This window comes from Acipenser ruthenus, chromosome 21 (genome assembly GCF_902713425.1).
Source record: "Acipenser ruthenus chromosome 21, fAciRut3.2 maternal haplotype, whole genome shotgun sequence".
Taxonomy (NCBI): domain Eukaryota; kingdom Metazoa; phylum Chordata; class Actinopteri; order Acipenseriformes; family Acipenseridae; genus Acipenser; species Acipenser ruthenus.
In genome coordinates this window covers 30015586-30032147 of record NC_081209.1, presented here as the reverse complement: position 1 = coordinate 30032147, position 16562 = coordinate 30015586, and the positions used below count along the sequence as shown (strand labels likewise).

At 41.6% G+C, this 16562-nt stretch overlaps 1 protein-coding gene across 1 annotated transcript in view; it reads right to left on the bottom strand.

Annotated features, from left to right (window-relative positions):
- Positions 1-16081, bottom strand: part of LOC117428371 (semaphorin-4B-like) — a 68748-nt gene extending 52667 nt beyond the window's left edge. Inside the window, exon 1 of the mRNA XM_058995530.1 lies at positions 15852-16081. The gene's annotated coding sequence lies outside the window, so the exon portion shown is untranslated. The remainder of the gene's footprint in view (positions 1-15851) is intronic.
- Positions 16082-16562: the final 481 nt, after the last annotated feature.

The window sequence follows — 16562 nt, the reverse complement described above, 5'->3', positions numbered from 1 at the left end:
CAGCCTGGGCAGGTTTATAAACTCGCTAATTGAGATGATTTATTATAACCCCTGAGTATGGTTTACAAAAACACCTGATTATGATTCATTGTAATAACTACTGACTATAAATAACCCACGGAGTCCGCCCTGAGCACTGCTGTACTTTGTTTATGTATTTGGTTTTATTTTGACACACGGCCACTATGTCAGAGATCACAGAACTTAACACTGTTTCAGTAGATTGAAAATGACCATGTGACACATCTGTAACACCGTGGTAATTACACATCTCGATTTATAGGTAAATTGAAACAGTGTTTTGCGACAAAATGAAAAGCATCGCCAGTTGTTGTTGGCGTATTTAGTAATGACACTGTATTTATCGATGCAATTGCGTATTTACACTTAAATTACTGTGTAACAAAACATGCAAATACTGTGTGATTACATTGTAGTTAAGAGATTACATACTTCAGAGTGCAGGCTATGGTAGAATGTAGTAAACTGACGCCTAGGAGTTCAACTTCAGTGAAAACCTAAAGATGATTGCTTGACACTCCAGCTTTGAAAAGCCTGGAACAAAAGCATGGGTTACAATCACACCACAAGCTGCGGTTGCTGTGCTAGTAATATTACAGTCAGTGACTATGCAGTATTTTCCAGTGCCAGCCTTCATGGACACCCTGGGCTGCTCAGTGCTCCATTATTATCATGTCCACAGTCTCAATGCCAATCAAGGCTGGCTGAACCAGGGCTGTGGAATTAAGTGATACTTATAAGTGACGCCTATCGCTGTGGCTTTGCACTGTGGAGCCCTGATCAAAAGAAACTAGGCTGAGAACAAGATAGCTCGTTTCATGTGGGTCTCAAAAGGGCTGTGCTTGTACGTGGTGAACAAACCTCACAGCATTTGCAGTCATTGATGAGCCCCTCAAACACACCTGCCTAAAGTGCTTCTGATGTTTGAGACGCCCAGGCTTCTTCCAGTAATGATGAGTGATAGGCTGGCTGACTAGGGCCATAACCGTAGGCCTGCATTTACGCACTTGAGTGGTATTTTAAGGTTGTTCTATGCACACTTTAATTCAAACCTTGTGCTTAATGATACTCATAATGTAGTCTAATTATACAGGCCAGGTTCTTGGGACAGTTCTTTCAGTCTGAATCCACAATGTCTCTTTAAAATAGGTATATGAACGTTTTCTTTTTTTCTGCCTTGACTTCTGAGCTGACAGGGTAACGTTTTCTCATGTGCATTTCAACAGACAGCCCTGTCGTTCCTAACGCCTCTCAACTGTTGCAACAAAGCCTGACGGGGCTCTTTATATCTTTAGATTACTGTGCGTTTGAACAAGGAAAAATAAAATATTTAGCCCTTGTCGAGTGTGTGTGTGATGAAAGACTGCATCCTGGCATCAAAGTGCTTCAGAGTTTGAAAAGAAAAACCCTTTGCTTTAAAAATGCAATTATTTCTTACACTTCATAGCAGGCAGTTATTTTTAGCAGAGAAATGGAAATGTGCATTCACGCAGCAGAGTGTAATTTAACAGTTACTTTGCACTTACAGAATAGAAACCGCAGGGGAAACCGAATCTGCATACCTCTCTTAATGAGTGATTCTGGTGTTCTCCGAACATCCGTCATAGCAGTTACCATATTTAACATCGTACTGAACATTCAATCAGATAAGTAGAATTTAGATTTTTAAACCTGATCTTGTTGCGTCAGGTGTTCTTATCTTATGAGAACATGTTTTATGGAACATCAGATTATGTACATTGATGTCATCACTGGTTAAAGGATTTGACTGAATATTGCAATCAACTTCTGATTGACTGAGACATTTAGAAAGAGCAGGCCTCCATTGTTCAAACTGGGGCATCAGAACTAGATGGCTATAGGGGGCTGCTTGAAGTCCTCAGTGTTTGTTAACTGCAGCCCTGTTTATTCAGGCAAAGTGATTGGATTGTCTGGGCTTGAGCCAGCCTCTTCTTAATTTCATGAGACAGGCGCTCACATATAAAGAACACTCTGGGGATTGGCAATTCCAGTCATGCATAAACATTAAAAAACCATGCAGAGCTGATTTCCAGCTTTAGAGAAGGGGGGATTGCGGGCACCCAAACCCTTATTCTAGTTATGCAATCAGTGATCTTCACATCAATGAACAAGCCTGCAGACACAAACAGGGGCCTGCGTCAGCTAATGGTGCAACAAGCACACGCCCGGGATTACTAAGAGCTGGTGGGAGAAGCATCATTGCATCATATATCTTACGGGACGGCAGACTTGAGCAATGTCTTCCTGTCTCTTTAAATTATCTGCTGCTTTAATGAATTATTAACCAGCTCTAAAAGGGATTACAGAGGCTTCCCAAACAGTTTAATAGGACCATAATAACATTAAAAAAAAAACTGTGACTGATTGAGTACATGGCACAGAGAAGTCACCAGCATTAAAACACATGCTGAAACATCAATGATTTGTAGATTGTTTAGGGATCTTGGCATGCCTTCCATCCACTGAACTGCATGCCCTGGCTAGCAGCAAGCTCCTTTGCCTGCACAGTAGCTTTGTCTGTTTAATGTAATGACTTAGGACTTAATAAATCTAAAACTGTTTTATATATAGATAGATATGTAGGCCTCTGTATAAACACGGACACCAGCGCTAAAGACTTAAATAAAATATTGTTACAACATCTCACAAATGAGCATGATATAAGCTGGTGTGATAAAGGCAACCTTTCAAAGCTACAAACTCTTTTTTTTTTTTTTTTTTAAGTAATTCATTAACACTGCTTACCCTAAAGGATTGTTGCCTGGATAATTCTGAGCCACTGCCACGGACAGAGCTCGGTTTTATTCCAGCACAATTTGTAATGGATTTTATTATTGTGGGCTGAGACCCTCACAACTCAATTCACAGTTTAGTCCAGTTGATTCAAAGTGAAGGTAAACTGTGCCCTGGCAAGAACACTGGCACTGTGCCACACCGATACACGCCACTTCAACTGGAGAAGAAACCGTAAACAAGTACACATAAATAATGCCAAGATATGTGTTCTGATAAAACACCCCTGCGTGAGTGAGATGCAGAAACTAGAAGAACCTGTAGGAGCACCAATGAATAGAAACCATGGAGATCGGCACTGATCCAAGACAGATTCAACTTTGTGAGTCCCAGGAAAACACAAGCGAGGTCATTTGAAATAATAGGCAGTGATAGCCTGTGTTTTAATGAATGGAAATAAAAGTCATTATATAATATTGACTGCTTCAATCCCTGTGCTTACAATCACTGAAATGTAAAGTGCCCTCATTCCCTTGTTGCTGCGTGACTGTGCATAGTCTCTCTGCTTCAAACAGTATCTGCCTGGTTAGAAAACAAAATAATACATTTCACAACGGGAAGTAGTCTATCTAAAGCCAACACAAAGGGTTAGTTCCCAGGATCTAAAAACCATAAAGCAATTATTTCTGTTGATTAGCATCCAGATGACCGACATCAAATAACAATCAGAGAGAACCGACCAATCAAGCTGATGTGCCCTGGGGTCGGTTCCCATAGTATACTGTAATTGCAATCATGTTTGGTCATGTAAACTGTCATCTGTATTAAAAACACACACACAGTGAGCATACAGCACAAGGCTGTGTCCAGCATCATTTCCCATTAGAGGATTCAGAGGCTTTGAAGGTATAGTGGATGAAGACGAGGGAGGCAGGGGGAGTGTAAAAATGTTCATTAAAACACTGGCAATTGTCTATCGGAAGTTTATTGAAAATCAGTCTATAACTATACCCTATACCGAACCCTAGCCACAGCCCTAACCCTACATTAAACCTTACCCCAACCCTATCCCATTCCTAACCTCAACCGCTCCCTCAGTCTCTCCTGACAGTAAAACCAGACGGCACGTCAACATCCCAACACTGCATTCATGCCTTATTTCTGTTAATAAGAAACAAGCCAGGGCAAAGGCAGGTTTACAGCATTGGGGTATTTTCTTCTTGATGTTTGTGGCTCCGGAGGGGTGGGGTCCCCAGCTGCTCCTGCCGCTAACATGGAAGGACAGCAGTGCAATCTTCACATACCTCCATGTAAGAACTAAATCCATGCTCAAACCCGTGCCAGGCGTGCCGATGCCCAGGACTCTCCTCCAGCACCGCTCCCTGCCCACGGCCCACTAATCACAGATACTGCAGGTCAGCAACAGGCGTTTTTACATTCTATTGAAGTCATGTAAAGAGGGTTAGGGGACTGGTGTGAAATTCAATCACCATCTCAACTGCATACAATAACATCAGCTCTAATTACAGCACACACTGGTGCTGCTCACTGGCAGGCTGCACTCTGAAGACTTGGCTGAAACGGCCTCACTTGACTCCAGATGTAATGTAGCAGCACAGCTGTCAGATGCCAGTTTGAAAAGCAGCCTGCTAGGAATGAACCGAACCCTGCACTGCTGTAAGCAGAACAGCCAAGCTATGAGACACTTACTAACCCAGTGTTAAAGGTCTGAAAATATCCACCATCCATGCATGCACTATGAGCTGCCTAGTATCAGCCATAGTCCTTCACTTTCATTTAAAGCATGCACAGTATAGTAAAACAAGATTGCACAATAAAACTGCAAAATAATGTAGGATACACCAGCTGCATGGTGCTTCTAGTGATTTCTGATTCTGCTGCGTTCGTCTACAGCAGCTTCAGTATAAGGCGTCATCTTAACCCCTTCAGGTCTTCAATATTACCCAGAATCGACATAGTGACACACCAAACGTATAAAATAAAAGAGATGTAATGAATACACCTGTTGCTTGAAAACTACAGCACATCCCTCATAAAAGTTTCCTATAGTAAAAGCAGAGCAAAGTGTAATAAAGGGCAGTGAAGACATGGTCAGGTATAGGTAAGCATTGTAAAGAATAATGAGGTGTGATTAAACATATTAATAAACATGCAAACTAGAGTAAACTATGGTGAATGCTGCTGTAACCATGGGAACAGCTGTGACAATACCATGACAAAACACTGCGGTAAACTTTTATAAGGGGTGCAAGTGATTTACTGATCTTTGTTCGCTAGGATTCTGCAAAGCCTGCCTGATGTGATGCATCCATTAGCAAAATTCCTTTAAAACGGACAGATGTAAACTGTTTTGGTACATGTGAGTGGGCAGTCCTTCACCTTACTCAGAAAGCAGACAAGTGCCTGTAAACAGGACATTACTGATCTTCTGAAACAGCTCTGGCACCATTCCAGTGTTACAATCATCGCTCCAAATTCCTGTCCTCCTGCTAGTGAAAATTATTACAAGTGACTGTCACCCCTGAGAGCTCACACACTTAAAAACACTCAGGTGACCAAAGTGCTGGGGTCACCTGTCTGACCCTTTCTTCACTCACCGCAGCGTAATATCCCTGGTTACCTTAGCAACGCCTGGTAATGCTCACGGCAGAGTCCTTCCAATGGTATACACTGTACTGCTGCCTTATCTTCACACTGCAAAGGCAATCAGCTGCAATAGCTATGCAAGGGACCCTGTGCACCTGCTTTAACACAGCCCGGGGGAAGGTGTGCAATCACTCACAGTGAAGTTTCAATCGCTACTGAACTCACTGTAGTTTACAGTTTGGAAAGAGGGAGGCCTCTTCAAAGGGACTGTTTTACACACCTCCCTGTGTGCTATTTCCAAGGCTGTTCTGAGGTGTGATTCACATTGTGCTGCTGCTGCTGCTGCGAAGCATGTTCATCACACTTCCATTTTCTAATATGTGAGGAACGGCACCGCTATTGAAACTGGGTCAGCAGTGCCAGGAGCCACGAGGTCAGGTATTGTCCTCGGCTCTCTCACTAGTCTGGACCCATCCCTAGGGACCAATTAGGGGGTCATTTGCGTAACACACACACCCACCTTGCCTTTTATCCATTAAACAAAGGGCCCTGATCCAGTAATGCAGGTGTGCCCAATCACAGTGCTGGAGGGCATTCCACTCCAGCTTTAAGAGGTAAAATGTTATAATTAACTCCTTCAGGGTCTGGAAGGAGGTTTAATCGGTTCAATTACACCATTTAGAACAGGGTTGGAACAAAGACCAGGAGTGGAAGGACCAGCTTTGGTCTCTCAGCTCAAATACATTGTGTTTGAAAAGCCCCCTCAAAAGCCCATAGAATTGAATGTGTTTTATTGCATTTGGTGAGCTGCATAAATTATTTTGGAACCTATCTTGAATTCATTCAAAGTGTATGTGTGTTTTTTGTATCTTCATAGGAGGGGAATGTTAAACCTACACAAAAAACGAAACAGTCCATGAAAGATGGGTGTAATGACAATGTGTAATGTGTAATGAAAGCTTGGTCTTTCAAGGGTTGAGGGACTGAAAAGCGCTTTGAAGTATGGTGTATTTCCAACGTTTAAATGGTTTGAATCCAGTCCCGTGTGTGAAAGGTGACACAGAGCGCATTAACCTGTTTGCACGATCCAATACGTTTCACCTGGCTTTAACCTCACTATGCAAACAAAGGAAGACAATCTAACAGTATTGTCTTACATGTGATTTTGTTTCTTGGGATTGCAACACACTGCTGTGGTTAAGCGTTTTCTTTGCGTAACTGGTAGTGCCCTTTCACAGGGTCGGCACAGCAACACCAGTGTATTATCTGAAAAAGTAAATTGGGCGTGCAATAAACAGTACTGCACAGCTTACACTAAGTAATTGTTTATTTTCACTGCACAGCTTGTAATATAATAAAGGGTTGTGCTGCACACTTAATAGAACATGGCCGAGCAAATGATCCCTCCGCTAGACCAAAACGTTTGACTGATTGTGTATATACTGAATTACGTGGGACACCCACAAATTGCAGACCAAACGATTTATCCAAATACAACCATTTATTTGATATCACTACAATACCAAGATAAACACTTTCGGCCACATAATTTTGCTGAATTATATTTTCACAGACAATCCATCAAGTTAACAAGGAGTTATGACATTGATGAATGCACAGGCTGAAATGGCTGAACTGCACCTCTAGTGGCGTTGTTGCAGTCATGGTATTGCTCAAGCTATTTTAAAATCAGACACACAGACCTGAATGCAATCCATATTGTTATTATTTTGATTGTTCGCTAACTATAGTAAAGCATCAAAATATAACCTGTTGAAAAAAAAAAGAATTCTCAGCTCCAAAAATCTAAACCAATGCCAATAAGATGCAGAGGAATTGTAACGATTTTCCTCCCCTTAACTTCCCACTGTAAGAAATTATATAAGTGGAACATTTCTCAAATTTACAGAGTGGCTATCAGCCCTCCAACCCTCCATCTGTTGTCTAAATTGATGAGTGTTTCGACAAAAAACAAATTGTTGTTCAAGTCGATTCCAACGCTAATTTTATGCGATAGACAAACTTTCCAGACGGTGATAATCTCATTGCATGCCATCGTATCAGTCAGGTGTCAAGTTAAGATCCAGCAATCAGGTTCCTTTCATCTGACAAAATGAAAGTTTTACAGTAAATTCCCTCCCGCCTGTTCTAAGGGAGCTGGTGTAATTGTGCTGTCAGTCTGATTGATCATGGTAGAGTCTCTCTCGAGCCCCAGTGATGAGATGCAGTGCATTATCTTGTAGCGCTTGATCCAATGTAGATTTAGATGCTGTCTTAATGGCCTCACTTTTGATCATGTGTTTTCATCTCTGCTCTTCTCCCACACAGCCGAAACACTCGCTTACAAGCAAAACAAGATACGATGATGTTACTCAAACTTACTGTGTGTGCGTGTGTGTGTGTGGGGGGGGGGGGGGGCAGGTAATACTATCAATGTGCAGACAAAATTTGAGAAAATATCCCCACAAAGACAGTAACTCCTGAAAAAAATTACGTTGTGTGGACGTCCCTACTTTGTAAAACACCTTTTTAATAACTAAATATGCCTTCAAAAAAAAAAAAAAAGTGCCAAAATATTTAGCTTGTTGACGACTTTCACCCTGTGTGGTTCTATCTGACTGGAGTTAGAAATAGTAAATAAAAATATAATGAGAAGTCCCCACAAATATAGGAATGCAAACATGCGTGCGTGTGTGTGTGCGTGCGTGTGTGTGTCAACATCAGAAAATGTTTTCACATGCCCAGCAGTTCTGTGGAGCAGCGGTTTCTGTAACAAGAGTCTGGAACAAGAGTCACAAGGTGAAAATTCACAACACCTATTACAGCTGATTTACAGCAGCAACCAGACTGAACAACAACAGCAGCCAAGATAAGGCTATCGAATCTGTGTCTGCTTTTTTCAGGCCCCATTGTGCTTTCCCTGTTAAATATAATGTTCACTTTACCTTCCTCTTCCTCTTACTCTTAGTAAGGAGAGATGTTTCTCCTGATTATAGTGCTCTCTTCTTAGTGCATTACGTTAAAGTGTACCCAGTTTACTTTCAGGGCTGGGGTTCATTACTGTGTTGCGTGTGCCTGAAGTAAAATAAGACCATTAGTGACATTTTATTTGTTGTTGTAAAACTTTTTTTTTTTTTCGAAAGAAAAACAAAACTTTTTCTTCCCCTAAGGCCAGACTGTGTTTCAGTAAGAGCGATATCTTTTTAATCAGACTTTCATCAACCCCCGCTCTTGTCAGCCCACAATTCGTGAAGCATGAAAGAGGAACCAGGTGCTTCATAACGCTTCAGGAGTTATTGCATGAAGGAGCCAAAGAGTTCCTCCACATGAACAACCTCTTTACACCCTGGAGTAGCTGTATGCATGTTCAGGTTTCTGTATGCGTGAGGGCTGAGGTGCAGGCATTAGCTACACTTGTTTGGATGCTTAACTACCGAATGGGTTTCTGAACGAGGATACTCTTTCCACTCGCCAATAGTTTGATTGCAATTCAGACTCCCATCAAGAGGACTGCATCCCATCCATTAAATGCAATGGCTCATTAACGTCTTTGTTAGCCTCACTGTTGCCGGATGATGCTGATGTTGAAACATTCTAAAAAGGAATGGTTTCTATGAACCCTAATGGAATAAGCACCGTTCATACTTTGAATAAGTTCAAACACGTGGAACTGCGGCTGTTCATAGCTGTAGCCTTGCGTTTACTTTTCAGCTGAATATCTATTTGATTTATTAACCAGATGAATCGGTTCCAGGCATTTCTTTCATCTTCTCTGCAACCACATCTTCATGTGTCAACAGATGTTAAAAGTGAATGTGCATCAGCTGTAATTTTTTCATACTGTATACTGGCAACAAGAAAATGCATCTTGTGTCAAAAGAAACAATCATATCCTAGCTTCAGCCTACAATATCTCAGTCCCTCATTGGTTACTGCTGCTGGATTTAGAGTTCCAGAAAGCCACAAAAAAGTATAAAGTTTGTGAATCACTGAAGCGTCCAGCTCCGTAGGCAGCAGTGTAAATGGTACTCTGATGTGGGGAGAACGCCTGAAGGAGGTTTTCTTATGTTCTAATTACAGATTGTTTGTTTAGTGCCAAACACCATAGCAGCCTTAAAATAATGATTCTGTCAGACTGATCAACACCACAAGCAAGAAGACAGACAGACAGGTCTCAAGAATTATAGATTTTAAGGAAGAATATTTTCTCTTCAGTGCTTTTGAGTGCAATAGACCCACTAAGTAACCAAATCATATCTTCTTCCAATTTACCCAATTTACCCGGGACAACACGGGACAACAAGGGACCATCTATCACCAACATCAACTCTACTGATTCTAACTAACACCCGTGACACCTGTTTTATACACCTGTGGCAACAGATGGTGTTGGAGGGCTGATCACCACTCTTAATTCATTATTTAATCACGTATTCAATTCACGGCTCCAGCCTCATTCCCACATGTTTTTACAGGGAGGATTTTAACTCCCTCCCTGCCACCCAATATCCCCCCCCCACACACACACCCGTGCCTGCCACACTGCCACAGTCCAACTCACTAAAGGCTCAAGCCTGGTCTGTCACGTAGATGTTGCCTTATTCATGAGATCCCTTGGGATCAAATCAGGATATCTAATTACAGTGCATGCAGACTGGCCAGTCAGTGAGGAGTTCAGTGAGGATTTACAATTGATAATTGTTAATTGATCAGCCTATTTGCCTGTCACACTGACACACAGACGCACACACACTGACACACACACAAACACACACACACACACACACACTGACACACACACACACACACACACACTCACACACACACACACTGACACACACACACTGACACTGACACACACACACACTGACACACACACACTGACACTGACACTGACACACACACACACACACTGACACACACACACACTGACACACACACACACACTGACACACACACACTGACACACACACACACACACTGACACACACACAAACACACACACACACACTCACACACACACACTCACACACAGACACACACACACACTGACACACACACACTGACACTGACACTGACACACACACACACACACACTGGCACACACACACACACACACACACACAAACACACACACACACACAAACCATTACATGAAAAACAATCTAATACAGAATTTGATAAAAACAGAAGTAAAAATAATATAATAATAATACAAAAAATACAGGTTTCAGCAATTTTGATTATTCAAAATGCAACCATCATAGTGTGGATTAGTGCCTTTTACACAAGTACCTCATAGGAATACACAGTTACCTTATTCTACAGAAATCACAAAAACAATTCTAGTGAATTTATATAAAGCACAGAACAAGTTCCATGGAATCAGTTTCAGTTGATAATTCTTCCTGGTCTCTGTCACGTCATAAGGTTTAGGAAGCAGAACCACATACTGCGGGCAGGTTTCATCAGAGTGCTGAGCACACATCTTATCTGGAGCAGGCAGAACGTTCCTGTTCCACAGATCCTCTAGGCAGATGTTCTTGGAAGGAGAATGAATGCTTCCTGGAGGTGCCGCATGGTATCTGCCATGTTGATTTTATCAGAGCCCAGGGTCTCTATGAGTGCGAGTGAGCTGAATCACTGAGAGGCTGCAGCACGGATGACATTCCCCTCTCATCCAGTCCTGCCTCTGTGTTAATATTCACAGATAGCAGATTTTACAGTATAACCCTGACCCTAACCCTTTTCTCATGTACTTGCATATATCGCGCAAAAACATTTACACATTAAGTACATTGTAACTATGCATAATAACATTGTAATTATGTGTGTATACCCATGTATTTTCTAAGTAACTACTATGTAAATACACAGCAGTTAGAGACACTTAATGTAAAGTGCCATACTGGAACCAGGACTCAAAACCAAAGGTCAAGAGAAGCCCTAAGCAAGGACATCTGCAGTCCGCTGTCCAAACACAGTTATGTTATGAAGCAACTTTATTGTTGTTTTTACATTTCCTGCAACGTATCTGTTTACTCTGTTTTTTCAGCTGCTTCTCAGAAATGCATCACTGTGACGATACTGAAAGAAAGGTCAGCTTGGTAGTAAGAGAATGCTCAACAGATCGTGCTCAGCAGTGTATGTGTGCGGGCGTGACCAGCATTAAAACAAACTGGGCTCCTCACTATGATTCTTCATGTTTGAACAGCATTCCTTAAAAGAAATCACAAGGATTAATCAGTTCCCTCACAATATATAACAGGGCATGCAAATCGCTTTTGGAAAGGGGCGGATTGAATAAAACTCAACTAGAAGCCAGATCCATGAATCAAAGTAAAATCCTGTTAAAAAAAACAACAGTTTTTGCACAAATAAAATTTCAGAATATTTTCTAATTTCTGCAATCATTTTCATAAAGCACTCATGCCAGGAAAGTAAGAGGACCCAGACTGTACAGCTGATATATATTGTGACACAAAAGCCAGACTGGCTGCTTGTATTTTTATTAACAATGCAGTTTTACTGTGGTTTTCTCATGGTTATACTGTGCGTTTATCATAGTTTACCCTGGTTTGCCCCATGCTTATTAATATGCTTTACCATACCTTGCTATTCTTTAAAATGTGTACCTATGCTTTACCATGCTTTATTACACTCTGCTGTGCTTCTGCTAGGGGAGACTTTTATAAGGGTTGTTGGCAGGTGTTGGATAACAGTGTTATGGCAGGTGTTGGATAACAGTGTTATGGCAGGTTTTTGTCCACCCCCCCACCCCCCCTATAAACATTGAAAATGACTTTGCAGTAAAAATTAAAAACAGAATTGCCGCTGACAACAAAGAAGACATACATTTTTAACCATACAGCAAAAAAAAAAAACAGAACAAAAAGTAATTGTGGTTTCTTTATCCTCACAGAATTGCAATGAACAAAAGAACTGCTGAACTTGTTACTTCTCCTGGGAAACTAACAAGGTCAATTTTGCCTCAGAAACAGATTTCCATGAATGAATATTTGAATATATTTGTAGCACAAAACATATTATTATGCTGTCAACTGCTGTCTGTAATATAAAGCTGGTAAAGTGTGTACAGATTCATTCTTTAAAAAAAAAAAAAAAACATCTAGGTTCAGCCAGCTGTCTACAGTAATAATGACAATGTGCTTGGAAGTAAGCTAGACAATAAATAACTGAATACCTTCTTTTAACTTTTACATATTGAAAAATATGCACACAATAAACCAAACCTCTATTTGTGGTAGAAAGACAAATGAAGACAACAAGCTTGTGGCTCAACCAACAATACAAACAATGCAACAAAATCAAAGAGGTGACCAGTATTGACTAAGTTCAAAGGTAACAAAGGCACCGAAACCATGATCAAAGTGAACCAGATGGAACAGACAGTGCCGTTCAATCGCATGTCTGAGTTACAGCGGTGTGTGTGAAACTCTCCCTGTAGAGAAACAAAGACAGTGGCATTCTCCGAGATAATACTTCAAATACGATATACAATATAACCAGTGAGCGCACACACACACACACACACACACACACACACACACACACACACACACACACACACACACCAATGGTTCTCATCTTGCACTACATTAAATCTACAGGTTAAAAAACTAGAGAAGACTCAGGATTAGTATACTGAGAGACGCAAAGAATACGTTTCCAGGTCACCACTAATGCTTCATGAATACAGCTCAATAATCAGCCTTTTATGCTTGTGATAAGTTCCACGTGCTAATGCTGTTTCCAGAGTCACCTAACCCAAGCTGCCCTCATTCCAGCCATCGTTCATCTCTTCCAAGCACCATCTGTGATGATCGCTTTTGACAACGCAAGAGTCCATCTGCACTAATGACTTGTGACGGCTAAGCCAAGAGCCCTGTGACGATCCTCCCTCAGGGTCCGTCCATGTGGTGAGATTTCTTTTGGGAAGTGCTTTTGCTTCACACTAGTTAGCTCACACTATCTTATCCTTTGAGTGCTGCTGCTGCTGCTGCATCTCTTCTATATGTTTAAGCACCTCCCTGATTTCATCACCCCAGCGCTGGCTAGACAGGTACCACATACACAGCTAGCTTTTCATTACCTGTGCCCAAAAATAAGAAGAAATCTAAACACAGATTGCCCATACTCTTCATACTAGTTTTGCCATTTGTGCATTAATGTGGTCAACAAGTGCCAGAGGAACACTGTACTAAACTGTACCTATAGTATATAACACTAAATTGTGTATCCTTGTCATCTGTCAAGGAATGTTACTAGTTCCTATCAATATTTTTACACAATTTATTTTTGCAGCAATTTGAAAGCAGTCCCTGGTGTAGGGTGGAGTTGATCTGTTCCATCATCCTCAATTTGATCCAAACACACAGACAAGCACACAGGAAAACAGAGCATTACAGCATGTGTCCTTCCGACTTCCAGATACATCTGGGCAGGTCAAACCCAGCCAGCTGATGTCAGCCACGGGTTACCTCATGAACCTTCTCCACCCATCCAGGACCAACAAGACCTGCGAGGGACACCAGGAGAGATTCCAGGAAAACATGAAAGAGATCGATCGCAAATAACAGGATATGAGAAAAGTTAAAAACATATAATTCCAGAGGGCTTAGGTGGGACTGTGCGTTAATGCTTCAACATTGCAGTTCTGCGTATACAGTAAAGGCGCTCCACATGGAGTGCAGGATGCGCCCTATAGCCTGGAGCTCGCAGGTTCGAATCCAGGCTATGTCCCAGCCTCCAGAGACACCACGGGGTTGCAACAGTGAACCAAATACAAATAATAATTGGGCATTCCAAATTGAAAAAAAAACACAAAAAAAAACACTGCAGTTCTGGAGGCCTATACAGTTCCAACTCGGTGGTTACCATGGCAGTCCTAACCCTAAAGCTTTCCCGAAATTCTGCCTAACTGTCATTCTCTGCTTGAGGCACGACTTATTGCCCTTGATGGTAACCTTTAGAAACCTGATGCTTTTAAGCAGAAGAAAAAGGAGCTTCAAGCCACTCCATGTAAGCGCACTTAAGTCCATTACAATGGGGTAATCCCTCTGGAAACCACAGGTCCTTTGAAACGACAGAAGAAAGTCCTCAGCCAAACATGATAAAGAGCAACATTGTTTCATGACTAATACACACCTGGGCTCACTGAGGGCTGCAGGGGGCTGTATCTCTTAACAGGCTCTGACTCGGGTAAGTATTGTGTTTATAATGGGATGATGTGGTGAAAAGCTGGCATGAATCATCGAAATGGTTTTGATAGCATTTTGCCATCATAATACATACAGAGGAACTACAGCCCGTGTGACAATCCATATGGGAGGCTAAGGACCCTTAAATTACTAACTAAAAACAGGCCCAGCATCAGTTTGCTTTATATGACCCCAAATCACTACCCTTCCTTAGGTCTTAAGCTATACTGTACAGCCCTACACATTTGAAAAGTATTTTTTCAAATGGTTGGCTATCAAAATGGTTATCAAATGGTTATCTAATCCTTCAGTATCTGTAGCTGTGGATTCTGCTTTGTTTTCTTGGTTGGCATTCACAGTACCCCCCCTCCCCCACATACACACACACTGTCAAGATTCAGCTGTCTACACTGGCTTTCAAAGGAAGCTGAGGATGCTGACAAGCTATACCAGAGGAGCATGGATGAAGGGAGTGGCTGGAGAAAGTGCCTTGTATTTGTTTCAATCAAGAATTACCCAATGCCTTGTAAACAGAGGAGTGCATGCTTGTTTGAGCTTGGTCTGGGTGACTTATTACATTGCAGAACTGTTTCTAAATAGAGTTCTTAATGCAAACCACAGTGAGAGCAGTGCACCCCAGTAAAGCTGTGAGAGGACCACATCAAGCTCCGAGGCTCCTGTGATGTTAGAACAGCCACACGGTCCACACTGCTCCACAGCAGAGACTGGGGGATGCAGACACACCCTCATGAAATGACGGGGTTCACATCTGGGTTCTGTTTCTTTTTGTCTTTTTTTTTATTTTTTATTTTTTTTGCAAGTCAGATGGGCTTCCATTGACCAGCAAGAGATCTGTCCGAGATCTGCTGTAAAATGAATCGACAGCCTGGATGAGAAAAGAGCCTTATGGAACGTTTCATACCCCCAAGCTGGCATTTCATTCACAGACCCCTCCAATATTATAATAGATTGATATTACATGTTATTTTCCCCAGTTGTTTAATGAATAATATATAGAAAAATTACAACTGCATGCAAATTAATAGCAGACTTTAAACTTCATTGGACCATCACTAAAGATACCAAGTGCAAATATTTTTGTCTTCCCAATTCTCTAAACGAACAATTAGCAGGATTAGAACACATACATCAAACCTAATTACAGTCATACAATTTGCAAAGATAGGATTAGAATCATTATTAGAAAGACTATCAAACTCTCACAAACTGTATCTAAGGCAGACTTACCTGTGCCTTCGTGAAAGCCAGAAGCTTCGGGCAGAGGTCCAGTTTACAGCAACAGGTTAGGTACAGAACCACAGTGGCAAGACTAAATCCTATTGACTTCAGGGGTGAGTTTCTCTGGACTGTTGCAGCGCACTGTTGCAGCTCAGCAAAGCAGCAGGTTGACCAGTAATAAAGAGATCATCAGCTTTGTCAGCTAGCTTCTGAGTTGCTACACCTGAGTGTGATAAGCTTCTTAAATCTGACATCAGAGAGATGGAGATGGCAGGGAGTGCATACAGAGACGCAGGCTTACTCATCTAGCCAGAGCAGCAGTGATGCTGTAAAGACACAAGATAGAAAACAGGCTATGGGCAGTTCTTTCAGCGCTATTATTCTTGGACTGCAGCTGTGTAATTTGCAACAACAATGGGTTTGTTACTGGCACGGTGAGTCATTCCAGTTAACTCTTCAAGGTGTTCAAGGGCTGAACTGCTGGGAAAAGACCACGAGGTCGGTCAAAGAGAAACTGAATTACTCTGTTAATCTAATACAATAATGCAATACGTTTGTATAATACAATTTTGTATTCTGATGGGAGATAAGAGGCAGGGTGTGTGTAATGAAATCATTGCATCTGCTCAAGACAGGGGTTTGGTTAATGTTTTGATAAGAAATGCAGCTGCCTGGGATCAAAGTGCTATAGAAACCGAGATCCCCATGGGCATGGAATAG